Source organism: Aricia agestis, chromosome 8, assembly GCF_905147365.1.
Source record: "Aricia agestis chromosome 8, ilAriAges1.1, whole genome shotgun sequence".
Lineage (NCBI taxonomy): Eukaryota > Metazoa > Arthropoda > Insecta > Lepidoptera > Lycaenidae > Aricia > Aricia agestis.
Window position 1 is genome coordinate 13,952,930 of NC_056413.1, and position 20,598 is coordinate 13,973,527.

Here is a 20,598-nt window from a genome sequence, read left to right on the forward strand (position 1 = left end):
GCTTTATAATCATCTCATCAGCAACTTATGAAATCTATATAGTTTTGTGTTCCTTTTTAGCTGTCCCACTTGTGAAATATCGAAAGTGGTTACCCTTAATTATGCTTAGCTTACTTAATTATTTATTATTTTACAATATATTTTTTTTACTTCATAATTTATTATTTTACAATATATTTTTTATTATTTCTCATTTATGTTGGTATGTCCTTTCTCTGTTTATTTCATGAGACAGTAAAAGTTTCATCTAATGCATTTGTACCTTTTGGTGATAAATTATGTATAAAGTACCTATATTATACAATATACGTATAATATATAGTTATAGAGTTAGACAATAGATAAACTTCTAAATAAATATATAATATTTCCTATTGAGATCATAATGTTATAGTTCAGGGACCCCCGTTCGATTTTTGATTACATTTTACTTAACAATACTTAGAGCATTACGTATACAAAAACATCTGGATAGGCAAACGTTTTGTCCATTTCCTTGTTATTTTCCACTATTGCTATCCAAATAAAAGGGTTTGTCTGTTTACGCGGACGATTTCCCTTTTAGAAGTAGGTAAATGAGCGTCCCATTTTCGCCTCTTATCACTGTTTCGCCATTATTGCGTTGTACTCAATGGAACAACGAATTTCGAATAATTAACGGCACTGCATTTTGTTTTATGAGTTTCCACCTTTTTAACACACAATTACAACTTTACTTTTGGGTATTCTACATTCTAATATTATGACGGCTCTACATCGCAATATTATGTTATGTGTTTCTCTGACTTGGTAACTTAGTTTTAATTTCAACGGTTTTTATGAAATTATCTTGCTAAAGATATAAAAAATTCAGGGAGGAAAGCTTATGAAAGTGTGATGTATTTCATAAAAAAATAGTTGCAGCATTAGAAATAGATCTCTATATAGTTTTTCTTCGAATGATCATTGTCTAAATACTTTTGCAATCCATCATCCATGTCTCATTGTCAACATGTAGCAATGTTTGTGTTTTTGTAATAATCAGCACAAGAATTCTCAATCGTCATGTATGATGTAGGACGCGTATGCGGAATAGTCATAAAGCCTATAATCGACTCTACCTGTTGTATAAAATATTAAACATATAAGTTGTAACTTGTAACACACTTTATGTGTTTAATTTTACTTATACAACAATGATTTTTAATTTATGTAATACAATTATAATTCTGTTTGTGTAATTGAATAAAATTGTATTGTAAAAAATCTTACATAACCAAAAAATGCACACAGAATTGAAACTACCTAACTAGCAAAGTAGTTTTTTTAATATAAAGTTAAAGGGCAGTAATTGTTAATACTGCCGTCATAAGAAAAAAGGCCGCTAAGTGATTTTCGCGATTTTCAGAAACAAGTCCACTGAACTTAGTTCAGTGGACTCAAAACCTGAAAATCGCGAAAATCACTTAGCGGCCTTTTTTATTATGACGGCAGAATAAGAACCACCATAAACAACGATAATGATAATTCCTTATCGTGTTCCCCTTTTCTATGAAAGTGACGCTGGCTACGCGGGCTGGGTGCAGCGCGGCAGTTGTATACAGTCGCTACGTGCCCGGCCGACGCGCGCGTCGTTTTTACGCGCCAAGTTTTTTTTTAATTTGTGACAGTGAATGTGGCCAGGAACTCAGCGGTGAAATCCTAGTGAAGCGTGAACTGTGTTTTGTGTCTCTGAACGTAATTTTGGAAGGAATAAAAAAAGTTTGTATTTTCGGTTATTTTACGTTATGACTTGGATTATTCGCTTAATTGATCTCCTCATATTGATTAGTTTGGCCTTAACATCATACACATCGCTGGACCGTTGAGACCTAAATATAGACGACCCAGAATGGCCCTTTGTAGTGTACAATATGGTTGAACTTGATGTTATACTATACATATTAAATATAAATATGAGAATTTTTTACACAACTCTAAACAGAGCATAAAATACTAATTGGCCGAAAAGTAACAGTATATTAGGTAAAGTAGTCATGTCTTTTGAAATAAAAATAATTTCTGCATTGAAGTTGCTTAAAAAGCGTCTGGTTGAAATTCAAAGAGTCGTGAAATGTAGAGACAACAATACCAGTGGTTCTTATCTCTAGTCTCTACAATTCATATTTCATGCACCGCTATGCCAAAGCTATCAAATTACTGACTTTAATTACAAATTGTGAAGTAGAGTTCTGATAACAAAACACTATTAAATTTTATATGACGTAGAGTTCATTGTCATTACCCAAAATATTACATAAAGCAATGACTCTACATTTAAGCATTTAATATACGATAGTGCTTAAGATATTAAATTACATTCAAGTAGCAAACAACCAGTGAAACAAGTGTTTTGTAAGCCAGCAACCGTTGAGTTGCAGACAAGTTTCATACAACGATCGTTAAACTTTTGAAAGTTGTATCACCGAACATTTATAATATTATCGAAGTTTTGTAAATCTCGACCACGCTCAGACAGATTTAACAATAACGCCTATTATTTTAATGAATCAAATTCATACATTTTCTGACAAATTGTTTATTAAATGAAAGTTATGTAATATTATTATAATAATTGAATGTCTCTAAGTGCGGCCGTCAGTCTTTTGTTTAAATCCTAATAAAATGACTCGAATTGCACTATAAGATACCAATAACTTGGATATCATGTATATTGGTTTAAATATTTGCAGTAAACAAATAGGATTCACGTATTTTGAATCACGTATTTTGACACCGTTTCGCCTACCAGCTGACTGCCAGCTGCGAATCAGTGTACATTCCATCGGGCATCTGCCATACCGGGTGGCAGTGTGCACATGTCGGACCCGCATGCTACCTGCTTCTCACCCATTGTCATCATACTCTACAATAGAGACCTGCTAACCGCATTCTAAAACTACAAGTAATGAGCTCTCGAATTTGTTTATCTTCCCGCCTTGATTTTTAAAAAGGCTGTAAAAAGAACACTTTAACTCAAGCGGCTTCGACGTTTGAATTTGCAATTTGTTTTTTTACGTTCAAAACTAGATGCAAAGGTTTCTGCCATTCGGCATTTCTGTTATATACCTGGAAGTGATAGTGCAGGTAAACGATAGGCGTTATGGTTAGCAGAAATTATTAAGCCGACCACGTCCATCGTCACATCAGTGAATGCGATGAGAATGATTTTAGCGCTATTTGTATGGAATTTAAATCGCTGGACGCATTGTTATTTGTGTGATACAACTATATTATGCTTTGTTATATTAACACTACAAGAATTCATTTGATAAGAAGGTTGTATTCAATTCATATCTTGCACAAATATAAAAATTATATCACCCAATAATATTAAGTTGGCGTAGTATATTAGTTGCGTCAAATTTCGTTTATCATGCGATAGAACTGTAAATATTTTTCTGATACTTCAAATATCTCTATATAAAATTCTATTGAAATCTATTTAGGAATAAAAAGTCAATAGTTCATACAGACGTTGTAGCCTAAAAATATTAAGTATGGATTGGATTACACCAAAACATTTTAACATCAGGCTCGATTCGAAATTTAAATGCAATTTCAGCGGTTACTGTGTTACCATAAACCAAAATGTATGTTAGCGCTGAACCACATCGTTACCTTTACTCCCTAAAACCATAATATTATGTCACAGCTGTTTATTTGTATAAAGCCGTGAAATGGTGGGTAAACAGTTGTGAATCCAGCCCGGTGACAGATAAGTGGGTGGTTATCTACAACCGATAAGGTCCCGTGAGAATAGGGGGATACGGGACTTAACATTCTTAAAAGCATCGGGATTGGATACTTGAAGGCATAATAATTATGACTAAAATAAACGAGTCTTTTTATAGGGGATTGTTTGGGGCTTAGATGTTAGATGTTCTATTTTTGAAATGGTTTAAATTCAAAACATGGATGAGTTCAAAGCTTTGATGTACAGTATTAAAAAAAAACTTGTTGCCTTAATAGGCAACAAGTACAGTTCGACAAGGCTTTATTTGAACGTGGGTGACATTGACGGGAGCGCTGCTGGTAAAGGAGAACTGTCAAAAATGACGTTTTTCTATGATAGAAGCGTTGAGTTCCTTTTCTCGCCACGTTCAAATAAAGCCTTGTCGAACTGAAGTTTGTAAGTTCAAGTGTACTCGTAATATTGATAAGTGATAACAAATAACGTAATTAAATAATTATTGTTAATATGCAATCATTAATATTGTTGCACGATGAATTACATTCAATGCTGATGTACAATTGATCGATTTATTGCAAGTAATAAATCAATTGTTAGATATCAGTCCAATAAAGAAGTACAAGTTCAATATGATTGACTATATAATGAATAGTTGCTTGAACTCTGTTTAAACCGACATTTGATTTTAACAAGCGATTTTAGAACAACCAAGCTTAGCTTAAGTAATTTAGATTAAGATATAAATAATAAATATTAATCTATTTTAGAAATACAAATCAAGAAGTCGTTATAATATTACAAGTTGTGCCAAAATTCGTTTGTCGCGCGGTAACCGTACATTTTTATGGGATAAGAAGTATCCTAACCATGTCCTTTCCCGGTGTTCAAAGTATCCTCATACCAACAGCAAAATCGGAACTGCGGTTTGGCGTAAAGAGATAACAGACAGACAGAAACACTTTCGCATTTATAATATTAGTATAGATGCCCATCTTACTATTAACCCAGCAAGTCCCATAAGGACACCGGTGACCGCGACAACATTAGAATAACAATAGATTTCCAAGAATCCGCGATCGAAGGATATGTAATTAAATTGGCTTTGATACCACTTTATCAATTTTGATAAACTTATTCTTCAGATACAAACGCAGGTTACTTTATAACGCTGGAAAATGGTGTGATGTTTTGTCAGCGTGCGAAAGCTCGTTTGAACCCACCGAAATACACGCCATATACAGTGCGAAACCCGTACCTAAGTAGCGTTTTCCTGTGACACTTGATCCAGTTGAGGTGGACGGTGGTCTTCACAGCTCACTCGCTCTGTCCTCGAATTCCACCGTTCACGATCGAAGACACGAGTGGGTGAAGCGGGTAACTAACATTTTATACAACCTAAAAGCAATAAATCATTTTTCGCCTTACAATTTGAACAAACCTTGTAACTTACCTAGACTTCATCGTATACATATAATACATATTGGTATGGTTATGCGAGTACATAGAAGCTACATTTTCTACGTCCTAAAATCTTTATTTATGCAAAAAAACGCCAGTTTTCAAATTGGTACTTACCCACTTCTTCCATTTAGTTCTTCGATTCGTGTTATATGATCGGGAGGCAGGACAGATGTAGGTTGTTGGTTACGCTTAAAATACTGTCCTTTTTAATCTGAAATTAGGTACTCTTTAATTTGGTGGTGCTATCACTGGCGCTTTATTAATCTAAAGGTAGTCTACCTTTATAACTTTTATTTTAAATAAACTTACGAATTTACGATGCAATCTTAATATAAAGTAATGATGCAGCTTTGTGTTTTTGTTGGCGAAATTCTCGCCTATACCTATAATAGTTGTAGAGAAATTCAGAGGACTTAATTTGAATTGTGTAAAACGCTCTACAACTCAAACCAAAATAACGAAGTTCGTTGAACGCTTTCAATGAGATTTCGAAAGTAGGAAGCGCTAAGAATATACAAAGACGTAATGTTTAAAACCGCGCCATAAAAATTGATAAATGTTGCAATTTTCAACGCACAACCGTCATTTCCAGTAATAAATCCGCTTCCAGACAGTGTAAAGCGAATATACTTCTAACATAAATGTTATTTTTGTGTCAATGATATAATTCTCGGTCGTTCGCCTCGCTCCGGAAATCCGTAACTCTGTTTTCGTCGCCATGTTAGAACTTAGAATCATATAGCAATTTCAGATTTCACACCTAAGTACGTAAAAAATCAATTAAAAGTTCTCTTCTAATATCTGTTAGTGATTTTTTATAGATTACAGATAACAGAAAGTACAAACTGTCGCTTTGAAAAATTATATTTTGTATTATCTCAAAAATGTATAGCTTATATTATTACGAGCTTTTTCCCGCGGCTTCGCTCGCGTTAAGAATTATTATTATATACAAACTTTCATCCCGTATTTGAACCCCTTAGAGGTCGAATTGATCAAAATCCTTTCTTAGCGGATGCCTACGTCATAATATCTACCTGCATGCCAAATTTCAGCCCGATCCGTCCAGTGGTTTTGGCTGTGCGTTGATAGATCACCATGTCAGTCAGTCACCTTTGAGTTTTATATAATAGCTCCCACACCGGTTTCGGTGACGGTGGCCGGTTTCATTGAAACCAGGCCAGCTATGCAGGAGTAATTTTATAGTGCCCAAGTGTGTGCGCAGTACACAAGAGCACTCTCTATTCCTTTACTCTCATAACCCAGTGGGACGGAAGACCGACACGACCGGTGAGAGATCAGGCGCAGGACCGACTTTTTACATGCCCATCCGACGCATGGATCATCTTACTTTTCAGACAATCAGGTGATCAGCCTGCATTGTCCTAACCAAACTTGGAAATAACATGTTTCCAACGCGGGAATCGAACCCACGACCTCCGAGTCAAGAGCCGCGCTCTATACCACTAGACCACGGAGGCGTAAGTTTTATATATATAGATGTCGACGATTATACATACTTAAGTAATAATTTATAGAAGTATTGTACCTCTATGTTGCCTAATACTTCTCTGTTAGTATTAATACAGCTGACACCAAAATGATGTAATGTTGAGAATATATTTATTATAGCCATAAATACTTTGCACATGGCGACTTTTATGTAAATACGAGGCTTGTATAATGTGGGACACTTTCTCTTTTGAAAAATCTCTTATGACGGAGTTACGTCACTTTGATATAAACAACGAGAACAACCAAAATATTATAGTGAATCAGTGCGTGGACTGAGATGAAAAACAAAATGAATATATTATATGAATACTAGCTTTCCCGGTAAATGTTGTTTTGCCATGTTATAAAGTATTTCGCCTATAATTATTTTATTGAAATGACTAAATAAGTATGGCACCATGGCAACGTCTATCGCTATCCCGTCGCACAAACAATGGTCGCCGTCAGTCTCGAGTTGTAATCATTTACTATTATTTATTCAACAAATGCACTTATTAATATAAAAAGTAGCCAGTAGCCGATTCTCAGACCTACTGAATATGCATATAAAATTTGGTAAAACTTAGTTCAGCCGTTTCGGAGGAGTACGGTAACTAACATTGTGACACGAGAATTTTATATAGAAGAATATTAGTTGTTAAAAAACATTTAACATAAAAAAACAATCTAAAATCTTTCTTTAGCAGAGCACAAATACTTTAATGCCGCCATAATATTTTCTAGTACTTACCTGTATAATTAAATTGAATTTTAAGTGAATTGCAAAAATAATATGTATTTAATGCAAAACTGTTTCACATTTTATGTATTTAAGCCACTTTCTTTCAAAGTTGTTTTAATTCGCTTTCATCGCCACAAATACTCTCATTCCACATATTTAGCCTACTATTAAAAGTTTAAATACAAAATATTTTGTACATTTGTACCAAACGATTCGATTTAAATGTTGATATTTTTTCATTTCACCTTTCAATTTCACTTTAAATGTGTTTATGTTATTTTATATAAATTGCACATATTTTAAGTTAAGTGTTTATGTTTTTTTATTTCTTTATTTCTTTAAGAATAGCTTATATGTCTCAAGTATTTTAATTATAATTTTTAAAGGTAAATATTTTTTCCAAGAAATTGTCTTCTAATTATCATGATTATAAAGATAACTGGTTCATGAGAACGAACATATAAGATATTTTATGAATCCCTAAAACAGACGTAAAATCGACTTCAAAATCTGCAAACTTATATAGGTCGTGTAAGCAGAACCCGGTTTAATACAGGAAGTAGGAACTAGAAGTAGTGATAAAACCATGTGCAGGTAGTACTAGTAGGTACTAGTAAAGTACGTTAGGGTCCATCCGTCTTGGAACCTACACCACTGATCTACTAAATAACAAGTAGTTGAAAGAAAGTATTTCCTGTTGTTTGCTTGTCGACTTATGTAAAAGCTTTGTGGGGTATAGCCAAAAGGTTTACTAGCTTTTACAGTTCATAAAAAATTTGAGGTCAAACAAAATATCTACAAACTCTAAATCACTTTTCTCCTCATTATTTTACAGAAACAAAAAATACGTTACCACCTGCTGAACTATGTTAAATGCGGTATAAACTTAAATTCATTTTATTATCTCATCAATACGATCAAATTTTATTATGTCAAAATATTTTCAATACGATCAAATGAATAATATGTAAATTGAAAGCTAAATACGTTGGCGTTAAAAGTCGCCAACGTTCAAATATCATACTGCATACCTGAAAATTTCATCTAATACAAAGTATTGTATTACATTTGACAAATGTATCTTCAAGAATGTAATATTTCACAAAAACTGTAGGCAGTAATGAGTGGTATAATAGCTCAATTATCAATATATCACACGTAACATGCACGTAAGTAATTAACTGAAAATTTCGCAAGTGATGCGTGTATAAATGCATTTTTTATTATTATTAAAAAGCTGTAATTGGTCAAATGTTCAGTACTTGCAGTAGACATTAGAGGCTTGGTCAAACTCAACTTGAAAATAAGCTTTGTAAAGTTGCAATACGACAAATCTTTACATTACAGCTGTTCAAACGAAATTAGAATAGTAAGTAGTACTGAGACCATATTCTAGAACCTCTTTCATTCTGTACAGTTATAATTATTAATTATGTAAAATATGTAAGCCCAGGTAAACTAAGATGTTTATACTGATAGATGCCATAAAATAATATCTAGATGGTAACTAGATTACTAGCAGACTTAAAAAGTATTGATGTCCCTTGATTACCAAACCGCATTGGAACAATCAGTGCAGGGGTTCAAATGCAGATTACCAGCACATAGTATAGGATGCTGCTGGCCAGTTTTGGCGCGCGGCCAACGCGGTCTCCTGTACGAAAACGTCACAAAATACTGCAGTAAAAACGTTTTTTATGCTTCCTGAACCTGACTTTCAGGTATTTAAAAATAATTTATTGCCAATATGTTTAACGTTTTTGTAGAAATATAATGATAATATTATTGTAAATTGCGCCCACAGACCACAACACGTTTTTATGTATTTAGAAAAAATTACACACTTCATAATATTATGTGATGGAGAAAAGAAGCCTGCTTATGTTTTGAAGTCAACAGTTCACGATTAGAAGCCTTTTAATAACCAGAAACTTTGTTATTATATTTCTCTTTACTTATTTCTAGAATATTGAACTACTTAATATAAAAACTGTGCCTTTAATAAATATCATAAAACAAATTTTCGTGATTATACAGCTAGTCTAAAATTGGGTTAAAACGACTTTTAATGAGTTTTCTGCTAACAAACATACGGAAACTAACATTGTAAACAGAAGTTGGCACACATCTTCGTATATCAAAGTCTACCGGATACTGAAACGAATACGAGTTGATAATAAACTGCACTAGTTTCATGAGCTTATATTAAATTTCTAGAATTCTACTAAAGTTCTACTAATCTTTTTTAGAAAATTCTAGCATACTTACACTGATCTCTAATAGTAACTGTGTGACTAAATACGTTCCACTGTAGTTCAACTGCAAAAATGTAATGCATAATATTCTTTTTATTGCAATAAAGTTACTTAAAAGTTAAAGGAAACAAAAATAAAGTTCTACAGACTCTACTAATCCAATATATTACACAATTATAAACCCCATAAAATTTAATTAAAGCAAGCTATATTAAGCGATATATCCTCCCCTTTCTAATATTTTCCTTGTCTTAATCTTTTTATGTTTCATAAACTCTATGAGGCTAAGGATGAAGCCAAACGAGCGTAATTTGTGAGTTGTGAGTCGCAGAATTTCGGCTGGCAGAAATTCTGTTGCATTCAGTAGTTCACACGAGCGTAATTTTGTAAGTCGTGATTTGTATGAAAAGATACGCGGCAAAAATTCTGCGACTCATAAAATTACGCTCGTTTGGCTTCACCCAAAATATTAATGTTTAAACTGACATAAAAATATCTAACAACTTGATGGCTTGACCGGCGAGTTTGTTTTTAAATAAAGATCGATTTCTCATGCCTTCTTTATCTTTCATACGTGCTGTATCGTAATTAATATTGTATTGTTATCGACAGTCCAAGGACATCTTTTTGCACATAATATCTGGAAACTGCATGTGAGTATGGTCAGAAAAAAGTTTCTGAATGTACAATTTGTGATTGTGTTTGAGGTACATAATATTATTATTTGGTTTTGCTCATAAGTTTTATTTATTATATTTTTTTATCTTTTGTATTCTTCTAGTATATATTTTGTCTTTATCTTTCCAAAATTAGTATATAATATATATATTATAGATTACTATATAATATTAGTTAGACACATCTTTCCTGACTTGTATAATTAATAATTATCTTCTTACATACATGTGGAGGCTTGTGATTAGCTATTTGGTTATCTAATTATTGTACTAGCTATTTAAGTTATTAGTCTGCAAGCCTTCTGAATATAAAATAAATAAATAAATAAGAATCTTCTAACTGTTATGTTTGTTCTTGACTATGGTTATGTTTAGCATGCTTATTGCTTGCTTAGTAAAAGGTGCCATTGGTTTTGTTGAATGGACTGCGAATACTGTCATTTCTATCGTCTACTTTAGAAGATATTAACCAATGTTTAATAGACTCTATCTTTACTCTTCTTGCTGACTCTGTCTGCGTGTAAACACTTCGTAGTATATTTTGACATTTCTAATGATATTGTTTTGGGTACTTAATTTTGATATTTGAGGTAATTAGTGCCGAGACACAAAAACACGATACGACGTCGTGTCGTACCACGACGCGGCGTCGTTTCACGATGTGACGTCACGATGACTTTCAACGTGAGTTTCTACCACGCGACGTCGTGCGGGGTGCCATATTTCGTGGCACGTCACGATGTCGCGTCGTAGTTTTTTATGATGCTCGTCGTGGATTCCAACGACACGACGTCGTATTGTGAAACGACGCCGCCTCGTGGTACGACACGACGTCGTATCGTGTTTTTGTGTCCCGGCCCTTATTCTTGTATGAGTATTTTTTCCCAAACATTAAAAGTCATGTGCCATACCCTGAAACTAACCTTTGCTCTACATCGTCTTATATTCGGTGGTAGGTCTGCTGTCGGTACATTTTCCTTAGCGCATGATCTCATTACAGTATGTGTGTCAGTGCGTACTATAGTGTGTAGGCTGCACCGTTGTGTGACGTGTGCTTAATCTTTTCCATTGAAAGCAACGAACTAAACATCCTGTCATGTTATTTCGTCTTGTTACAGGCTTTGGAGATCGAACAGCAATACTCTTCTTCCTCTTGTCTCTTCGCTCGCAAAAAAAAATGCCTAAAAACTGTGCCATGTCATAGGTTTCAATTTTATAACTAGATTTAACAGGTCTGGCTAGTTCCTTCAACGTCTTACCCTGTAGCCCTAGCACGGTAACCAGTGGAAATGCGAAAGTATAGACAAACTGTGGAGATATGGTGGAGATAAACTTAAGGTGTCGATCCAAACTTTTTTCGTTCCGAAAAATTCAATTAAAGTGCCACTTTATGACAGACTATAGTCACAAACTGTGGAGATAAACTTAAGGAGCCGTTCCGATCTTTTTACGTTCCGAAAAATTCAATTCAAATGCCACTTTATGACAGAATATGTATGTCATAAAGTGGCATTTTAATTGAATTTTTGTCGGTTACGATTAGCCGCGGTAAAGATCGGAGCACCTTAAGTTAAGTTAAGATATACAAAAACTTCTAGCAAAATGGCTGGTAATAAACCCAGATAGTTGCAGAATGCAGTTAATCCCACACTATCAGTCAAGTGCTGGCACAGATTCATCGGAATTGCTCATACTCGATATACCGCTACACATCTGTGCTGTATCGGTTCGGTAATTAAACCGATGACGCGAGCTCTTCACCTATATTCTAGGAGAGAATGCGTTTATTTTATCCCTTTTTTCGGCCATGTTGTTTACGTTGTGTTCTAAGCTCGTAAGTGTAAAAAAGTACTATTTGAATCTTCTGAATACTGCAGAATCTTTAGTAGAAATGCGAAAGTATAGACAAACTGTGGACATACCACAGTTTGTCTATACTTTCGCATTTCTACTTTTCGCCGTGCTAGCACTACTGGTCTAATTACTGTATCTATAAAATAGAGTACCATTGTAAAGAATTGACAAATCGATACTGAGATATAAAGTACTGTGTGATAATAATGATAAAAGGAGCGTACTAGACACTAAACACTAGAAGACCAATGCCATATTGATGATATACAAAAACTTCTAGCAAAATGGCTGGTAATAAACCCAGATAGTTGCAGAATGCAGTTAATCCCACACTATCAGTCAAGTGCTGGCACAGATTCATCGGAATTGCTCATACTCGATATACCGCTACACATCTGTGCTGTATCGGTTCGGTAATTAAACCGATGACGCGAGCTCTTCACCTATATTCTAGGAGAGAATGCGTTTATTTTATCCCTTTTTTCGGCCATGTTGTTTACGTTGTGTTCTAAGCTCGTAAGTGTAAAAAAGTACTATTTGAATCTTCTGAATACTGCAGAATCTTTTAAATATAAAGATATTTAATATCCCAATAACAATTATCCTCAGGTTGTTGTCAGGAGCTGTCAGGTATTAGAACACATAAGTTCTGCCATCTGTCTATGAATCAATTTTTCTGATAGTACATTGGGTTTTACCAGTTTCAATAGAAACTCTATGCTTTATATTATAATGACTATCGATATCGTCAAATATCATGAATCTAGATAAACCTAATACCAGTATTAGAAGGGCTTGCGCAAGATCTCGCGTGCCAAGTTCAGCCGCCCACCGCCCGCCCAACCAAGCTCCTACACTATCATTCATCGAATATTATAACTATTAATAAAATGATAAGGCTATAGGAATGCTGGTTTAGGGAACTAATAATATAAATAGTTATAACAGTTGTTAGATATTATTGTATGTTTTTCCAAAAAAAACATACGTAAAAAACAAAAAAAAAATAACAAGTGTTTGAAGTCAAAATCGGTGATTAAAATTGTTTGTCTTGTCTTTATCAAATTCATAAAAATATGTAACCCCTCCAAAATTTATCCGAATCTTTCTTGTTTGGATTGATTACGCAATAATACATTTTTCAGTATCTAAATTACCATTGATGATATTTATTTGCGCTATTCAAATATAATCAAATACCAAAGGCTGTAAACATTAATTAATTAAAATTGTGTTTCTGTGGCTTATTGATGTGAACAAAATCATTGCTAAAATATTAAATTAACTACTTAAAAAGAGTATACATATATGTATCTAGTTCTCCACTTTCTTACTTTGTCATCAGCTCTAGTATACTTTTTATACATTTTAAATAGTATTTTTAAACTCTAATTGCCTCCAAACCTAAAGCGTATTTTCCGTAAGGCTAAGGCAGCGTTCACGAAAATATTGTATAAGTAGATGACCTTAGAACAACAACAAAGGCTTCTCATAAGTGATAATAAGGTCACGGTCTCTCCACTATGTAAATTATTATTATCATTATAATAATTACCTGCTAAATATGTAGCTAAAGTAATTACGTAATAAAACGATGCGTAGATAGGTGTTTTGTTGTTATATTGTGTTTCGGCACTATTTAGTATGTTATAAACTAAATAATCTATTTCGTTTGTCGTTTCCGACGACTCCAACGTATATTTAATAATATGTATAGATAGAAAATTTCATATTCATTGGTTTAGCATGAAGAACAGATACCTATATAATTTAAGCAATTTCAGGTTTTTTGAGAGATCGTATGTGTAATATGATAAATGCAACAAAATCATTTTATTTGCTGCTACGTACTTTAAAAATGCTGCCCGGCATTCACAATGTCTATATTTATCTTAACACTTTATTATAAACTCATAAAAACATACGCCTGTGTATACAAGCTTAGAATAAAAATGCAATGTACACACAGGATTAGAAATGCAGTCGGCATTCCAAGGGTTGTCTGTGGACTGTGTGCTTAAAATAATTACTCAAGTGTTCTTCAACCCTCACGTCTTGTCTCTATCTTGTAGTGTCTCTATCTATCTGTAGTAAACTGTCTATTTGCGTGTAAATTAACTCTACGAAGGTGCTTTATTTTTTAAACAGTGATCTGATTACACCTCAGGACACTGCTATAATCTGTGGATTACACTCATATAATGCAGTCCGCACAAATCACAATCATACTTCAACATCATATTGTGAATAACGTTGGTTTGTCATAATTGTCATATTTTAATTATTAGTAGTTGAATAGGAAACACTGTGGGAAGAAGTTACATTTAAATTGTAGAAAGAAGATTATCGAATTTTCAATTTTATAAACTATGCTCATAAGCCCTAGTGAATAAAATATAAAGATAAGTTGTCAAAATCCTTAGAAACTAGTGTACAGTTCGACAAAGCTTTGATGAATGTGGCGAGAAAAGGAACTAACGCTGCTATCATACAAAAATGTCATTTTGACAGTTCTCCTTTACCAGCAGCGCCCATTGTAAGCCTTGGTACTGGCCTCACCTTTACTAACGACTCTATCTAGTAAACTATCTACCTCTATCTGCGAGTAAAAGTTATCAAACCCGTTTTACTAATATTATGCTTACTGCATAACGCTATGAATCACTTTCACTTATTATCAACAAGTCTGCGGCTAACTGTTATCTTTCCGCGAATTTACAATGTGACTAGAAAAAAGCTTTGTTTCCAATGATTAGAACTAAAAAAGTTCTCAGGGTGGTCTCAGGTACAATCGACTCAGGTATAATAATTAAACAATGAAGTACAAGAAGAATATGCCCTGTTGTCCTGACTAAAACCATAGACGAATTATGCTACTAAAACGTGCTAAAACTAAGGCCTTCTTAAGATTCCAGATTTTTAATCAGTTGTGCCTTAGTTTATGAGTTTATATTTTTAATAGCGCTATTGATTGGCTGTTTGTCGTGAGCCAAACTAAGTGGCTAGTGAATACATAAACTTTCACCAATAAAAAACAACACAAACTAGAAATCAGACGGATTGAAGTTTTTACCAAAATATTCCCTTGCTGGCAACCCTAATTCGCTTGCAGTTAATTCTGAAATATTCATAGTTCATAAAGTGTTTATTCACTATTCATTGCGGAACTAACACTAAGGTGCAGGCTTTCATTTCACAGTGGCTGTAATTGCCGTATTGACTTTGCACTAACGTATAGCTGATTGATCCATGCATCGTGAAAGTGCTATTTATTGACATGCTGTCAATACTTTTGCTAAGGTTTCTCCGGCAGGGTTGCCTCCTGTAAAATTTTATCTCTGGAGTCTGTCGATAAAGGATATTTTAATTAGCATGTGTTGTTTTAAAGATTGAAGCTCATAATATCTTATATCTTTAAACGAGCAATTCTTGTATATATATTTCATGAAAATCGTTATATATATATATATATATATATATATATATATATATATATATATATATATATATATATATATATATATATATATATATATATATATATATATATATATATATATAATTGGAATCTCGGAATCGGCTCCAACGATTTTCATGAAATTTAGTATATAGGGGGTTTCGGGGGCGATAAATCGATCTAGCTAGGAATCATTTCTAGAAAATGTATTTTTCATCGGATACCGAGCAAAGCTCGGTCAAACAGCTAGTGATACTTTATTGTGATTAAAAGACATACAGCGGGAACCTACTTTCTTTAATAAATTTGCTTATAAGTATTCTTAAACATAATTTCATGGGAGTTTTAGTGTGAAAGTTCCGTATTTCAATTAAAATGAAATGTTACACCTTATATTTGCATATTAGTTTCATTTTCACATTGTTCTTGTAGTTCGTGCTGCTGTGATTGTAATATTTTTTTGTTATGAAATAAGGGGGCAAACGAGCAAACGGGTCACCTGATGGAAAGCAACTTCCGTTGCCCATGGACACTCGCAGCATCAGAAGAGCTGTTTGTAATTAGTGAACATTTAAAAAAATAACCTTGGCCGGTTACAAATAAGGCGTTCTCTGCTCTAAAACGTTAATCCTCAAAACTGTTATAAGTGATTTGTAAGGTGTTATGAAGTTGCCGGAACATGTGTGATGATTATTATTAGAGCGTGTTCGAATTTTAAACTGTGAGGGCATTTTCAAAAAAACGTGTACCCTTGCAAAAATATGTCTATATTTTTTAAGGTCATTTATTTACCTTTATTTGAATGTCATATACAAGGACAAATATTGAACTAATGGAATAAGTTAAAAAGAACGCTGAAAACGTTATATTATTCTGATATTATTGAAACAAAATCGAATTTTCGACGAATCAGATTCCGTTGTGCGACTAAATGTAAAATATAATTTAATACAAAAAAATACAGCAATAAATGGATTTCTTCGTTTATTTAATCTAGTGAAATGCATATTTAATTGTTTATTAAAAAAAATATAGATAATTTCAAGGATCAACAAGAGTAGCAATTATTTTTAATCCATAATGTGACTATGTGACCTACCCACTAGGTTATTTTTCATTTTTTTACATGAGTAAGTAATATTTAACATATTTAAACAAGTTTATATAACACAAAAACCTTTTATTTAAACATTTTTGTTGTTGCACTACTTATAAAAGTAAAAAATTCTTTGATTTCATAGATTTAACTTCAATAATTAGAGGGACGAACATCTCATAATCATAAAGATGTGTTCACATGTCTACGAATTCCTAAGTTATTAATGACATCGGATTATATGCACGATCAAAGTGCCGAAATATCCATGCAAATATGCACGAAAAATGGTCGAAATATGCACAAAATATGCACAATAAAAAGTCACTTAATATTAAAATGTATTATTTTTTTGAAGACTTTTCCGGTAGTGACATTAATAAAAGCGCCAATTTTTGTAATTTCATAAAATCCAGGATTTTTAATTTCTTGAAATAAAGACTTTTTATTTATTTATTATACGCCAATAATAATTTTCTACCAACATTTTCCGATTGCAATCTTAATACCCATGGAAGTTAAACTACCGAAATATGCACTATCAACGAAAAATTGCCAAAATATGCACTATCGCCTAAAATGTGACATTATATGCATTTGCATATGCAAGTATGCAAATGCATATAATCTGATGTCTAGTTATTATAAATCTGCAAATATCAATGACACAAAATGATTTTCAACTTTACTGATAGAAAAGTAGTGGAAATAAAATCAAAATTATTAAAAAAAATAAAACTTTTAGGTACTTACTTAAATTTTAAATAGTAAGTATATTTGTTATTGTTAAGGAAAGGCGACGCCTTGATAATTTGCTTGTAGCGATATCGATTTTTCTCAGCAATGACTAAAGCTAAGAAATTAAAGTTCATTGTCAGTATTCATCATGTCTTTGTCTTTGATTTACCCATAGCATAACACGATTGATCAACTTTTATAACACAGAATAATCAATCAAAAAAACCTGTGTAAAAAAAGGGATTCCTATTTTTCCAACAGAGGAGAGTGATTTAAGCTTCCAAAATTTATACATGGATTGGTTCAAGCATACACTTTAATTTGACCATAGCTTATATGAAATGTATTTATGGTTTTTAAATTACGCGACAAAAACTATTTTGTCGCTTACGCCCTTTCCATTTTTTGCTGTTCCATTGCTTGTTTTCTGTGGGAGGCCGGGCCGGCCTTTCATAGAAAACTAGCAATCTAAAACATATCCAAAGCGGTTTTTTACTTTAACGCGGCGTCACCTTAACACATAAGTAATAAAAAATATATTAATTGTAAGTTAATCGTACCAGTTTAAAAATCTCCAATTTTCTTAATAAAATCTGTGAATAAAAAAATAATTTATATAAATGTGAACTAAGCCTTATGCTTTCCGCCTGTTGTGACTTGTCCGTTCCATTATATGTGACCATACGAAAAGTCACAAGTCGGAAGTCACGTAATATTACTTTCTTTTACTTTTAAAGTGTTTGTAAATAACCGATAATAGTTATCACAATTTCATTTTTTTTACTAAATACTAAGCTAATTTTGCAACGTGTTAACAGTAAAAACAGTTGGAGAAAGTATAATAATGCTTACAAAATATGGTCACTTATCTGAACAAATAAACCGTTCCTGAAGAACCATCCAACCTGCGTCCGCGTCTTGTAGCAGATTTTTAACTACTAAATTCAAATTGAAGTTTCTCGATGTACAATGAAATATAGTGCTATCATTTAGTGCCGAAAATATTTTTGTAGTATGTTTATAAAACTAAAAAAAACGGTCACTAAACCGAACATTCCGGCCGGGTTGTTTTTTCATGATTATAATTTTAATTAATTTGTAGTTAAATTATGTTAGGTTTTTCAATAACAAGACATTCAATTGATACATTAAGTATTTAAGAATCTAACATATGTTTTTAAGTAACTTACTTTAAGAAAAAAAATAGTTATTAAAGATTTTGTTACAACTTCTGGGAAGGGGACAGGTGAATTTAATAGGTTTCGGTACTTAAAAACCCTTATAAATCTCATACTAAATAAAATTTTATACAAACGTGAATGTATTTTAATAAAAGAAAACTTGTTTTTGCTCCTACATTAAAATTACAAAATGTTAGTATGTAATTTTTTACAAATAATCTGTAGCGAAGTCAAGGGACAAGGTAAAAACCAGGGGTACACATTTTTTTGAAAATGCCCGTGAATAGTAAATAAACGGAGGCGAGTGCGCGTGCGCAGCGGCGCGGCACCGCTCCGTCATCAGTCCGCCAGCGGCTGTCAATGAAGACGCTCACGTGGTTACACACAACAATAAAAATATAGGTTATACATAAGTGTAATCCGTGAAATGTGCATAAGTGTGATGTAAACGAAAGTGTGTGTATCTGTGTGCGTACGCCGCGTTCTATTTTGGTTTTGTTTACAAAATTACGAGCAAGGAGTCCGTGAGGATTTAATTTAACATTGACATATTACGTGAATCACAGTTAATTTTAGAGTTATTCTTTCGTTAGTATCAGTAGTAATCACTGTTGCTTAAACACCGTAAATTTAAAGAAAATATAATTGCGAATGTGATACTAATTTCTGTAGAGGCAGTGTTTACATTGAGCTACTGTAAACCATCTTGTCAAATTGTGTAATAAGTCATAACTAATAATTGACAATTGGCTCACTGCGACTTATCTTGTCAAGAGTCAAGACGTCATGTATATTTTTATGTTCAAATCTTACAATACTGAATACTGAATACTGATATCCAAGGAACATTATTATAATTATATATTATTTCCTTCAAACTCTACCTACGTCGCGTTCTGAATTCTGATACAAAGCCACTAAATTAATGATTTATAATATTACTTTTTATGTTATTATTATAATAATAATTAGGTAGGTACTAAGAAGATGACGCAAGGTACAATGTTTAAAGTTGAAATGCATTAAATTAAATACTTTAAAATGCATTTCAACGCTACCTTATTCTTGGCTTCAGACTTCAGAGGTTTTCAAGTTTCCAGATCTAAAATTTGTATGACCACTACGAATAATAAAAACTAATGACAATATGAAAAAAATGTCATTATTAATTATTATTTTCATGATAAATAGCATTAAAAATGTCATTACAAACATTTTATTTAAGATAGCTACGAAAACATTGCCTTCCGAAATAAAAATATTATCTTTGTGTCCTGAGTAAAAGTATGAGACGCAAGTCAAGGAAGAGGATATAATATAATATAATTACATAAGAACCGGTATATAATGACTATAGAAATCAGATTAATGTAATGGGATTAGCTCTGGTGAAGCGTTAGATTTGTATTAGAAACGTATACGATGTAAACAACGCAATAGTTTTATTTTATTGCTACGCCTTTTTTTTAATATAGGGGAAATGCTTTAGGCATCCCCTGCGCGGCGGAGGACATCGGCCGGGGTATGTGGGACTCCACTGTAGTCTACCCACAAAACCCCATGGTGCTCCAAAGCTGCGGGTACGGTAGAGCCTTCCGGAACTCTACTAGCGATCGTCTACATCGTTCAGACCCGTCAGTTTATTAGACTAGAAATTAACTCAATATATTTACGCCTAGAAATAAATTTACCGCCGTACTTAACTGTAATTAAATGAAGATTTACATGAGCCCCATACAATCCTTGTAATTAAAGTTTAATCCATAAAATACCTATGTCTTTGAGTGTGGCCGTTAGTATACCAAGTTTTAGGGGGTTTTGAAAAATGTTTGAAATGAGAAGCTCGATTTATCAAAACTGCGTCATTAGGATCCCAAGGAAATCGAACCTGCTCGAAAAACAAAACAATGTTTTTGAAAAGATAAATTGGT

General features: G+C 33.0%; 1 protein-coding gene across 9 annotated transcripts in view; it reads left to right on the plus strand.

Annotated features, from left to right (window-relative positions):
• Positions 1-20,598, plus strand: part of LOC121729551 (disabled homolog 2-interacting protein) — a 224,627-nt gene that overhangs the window by 149,774 nt on the left and 54,255 nt on the right. Inside the window, exon 1 of one of the 9 annotated variants that reach the window (XM_042118096.1) lies at positions 1,609-1,744. The exons of 4 other annotated variants lie outside the window; for them this stretch is intronic. The gene's annotated coding sequence lies outside the window, so the exon portion shown is untranslated. Of the gene's footprint in view, positions 1-1,608; positions 1,745-19,012; positions 19,292-20,598 lie in introns of those variants that run through there. 4 more of the 9 variants (XM_042118099.1, XM_042118097.1, XM_042118095.1 and 1 more) reach the window with 4 other exon arrangements.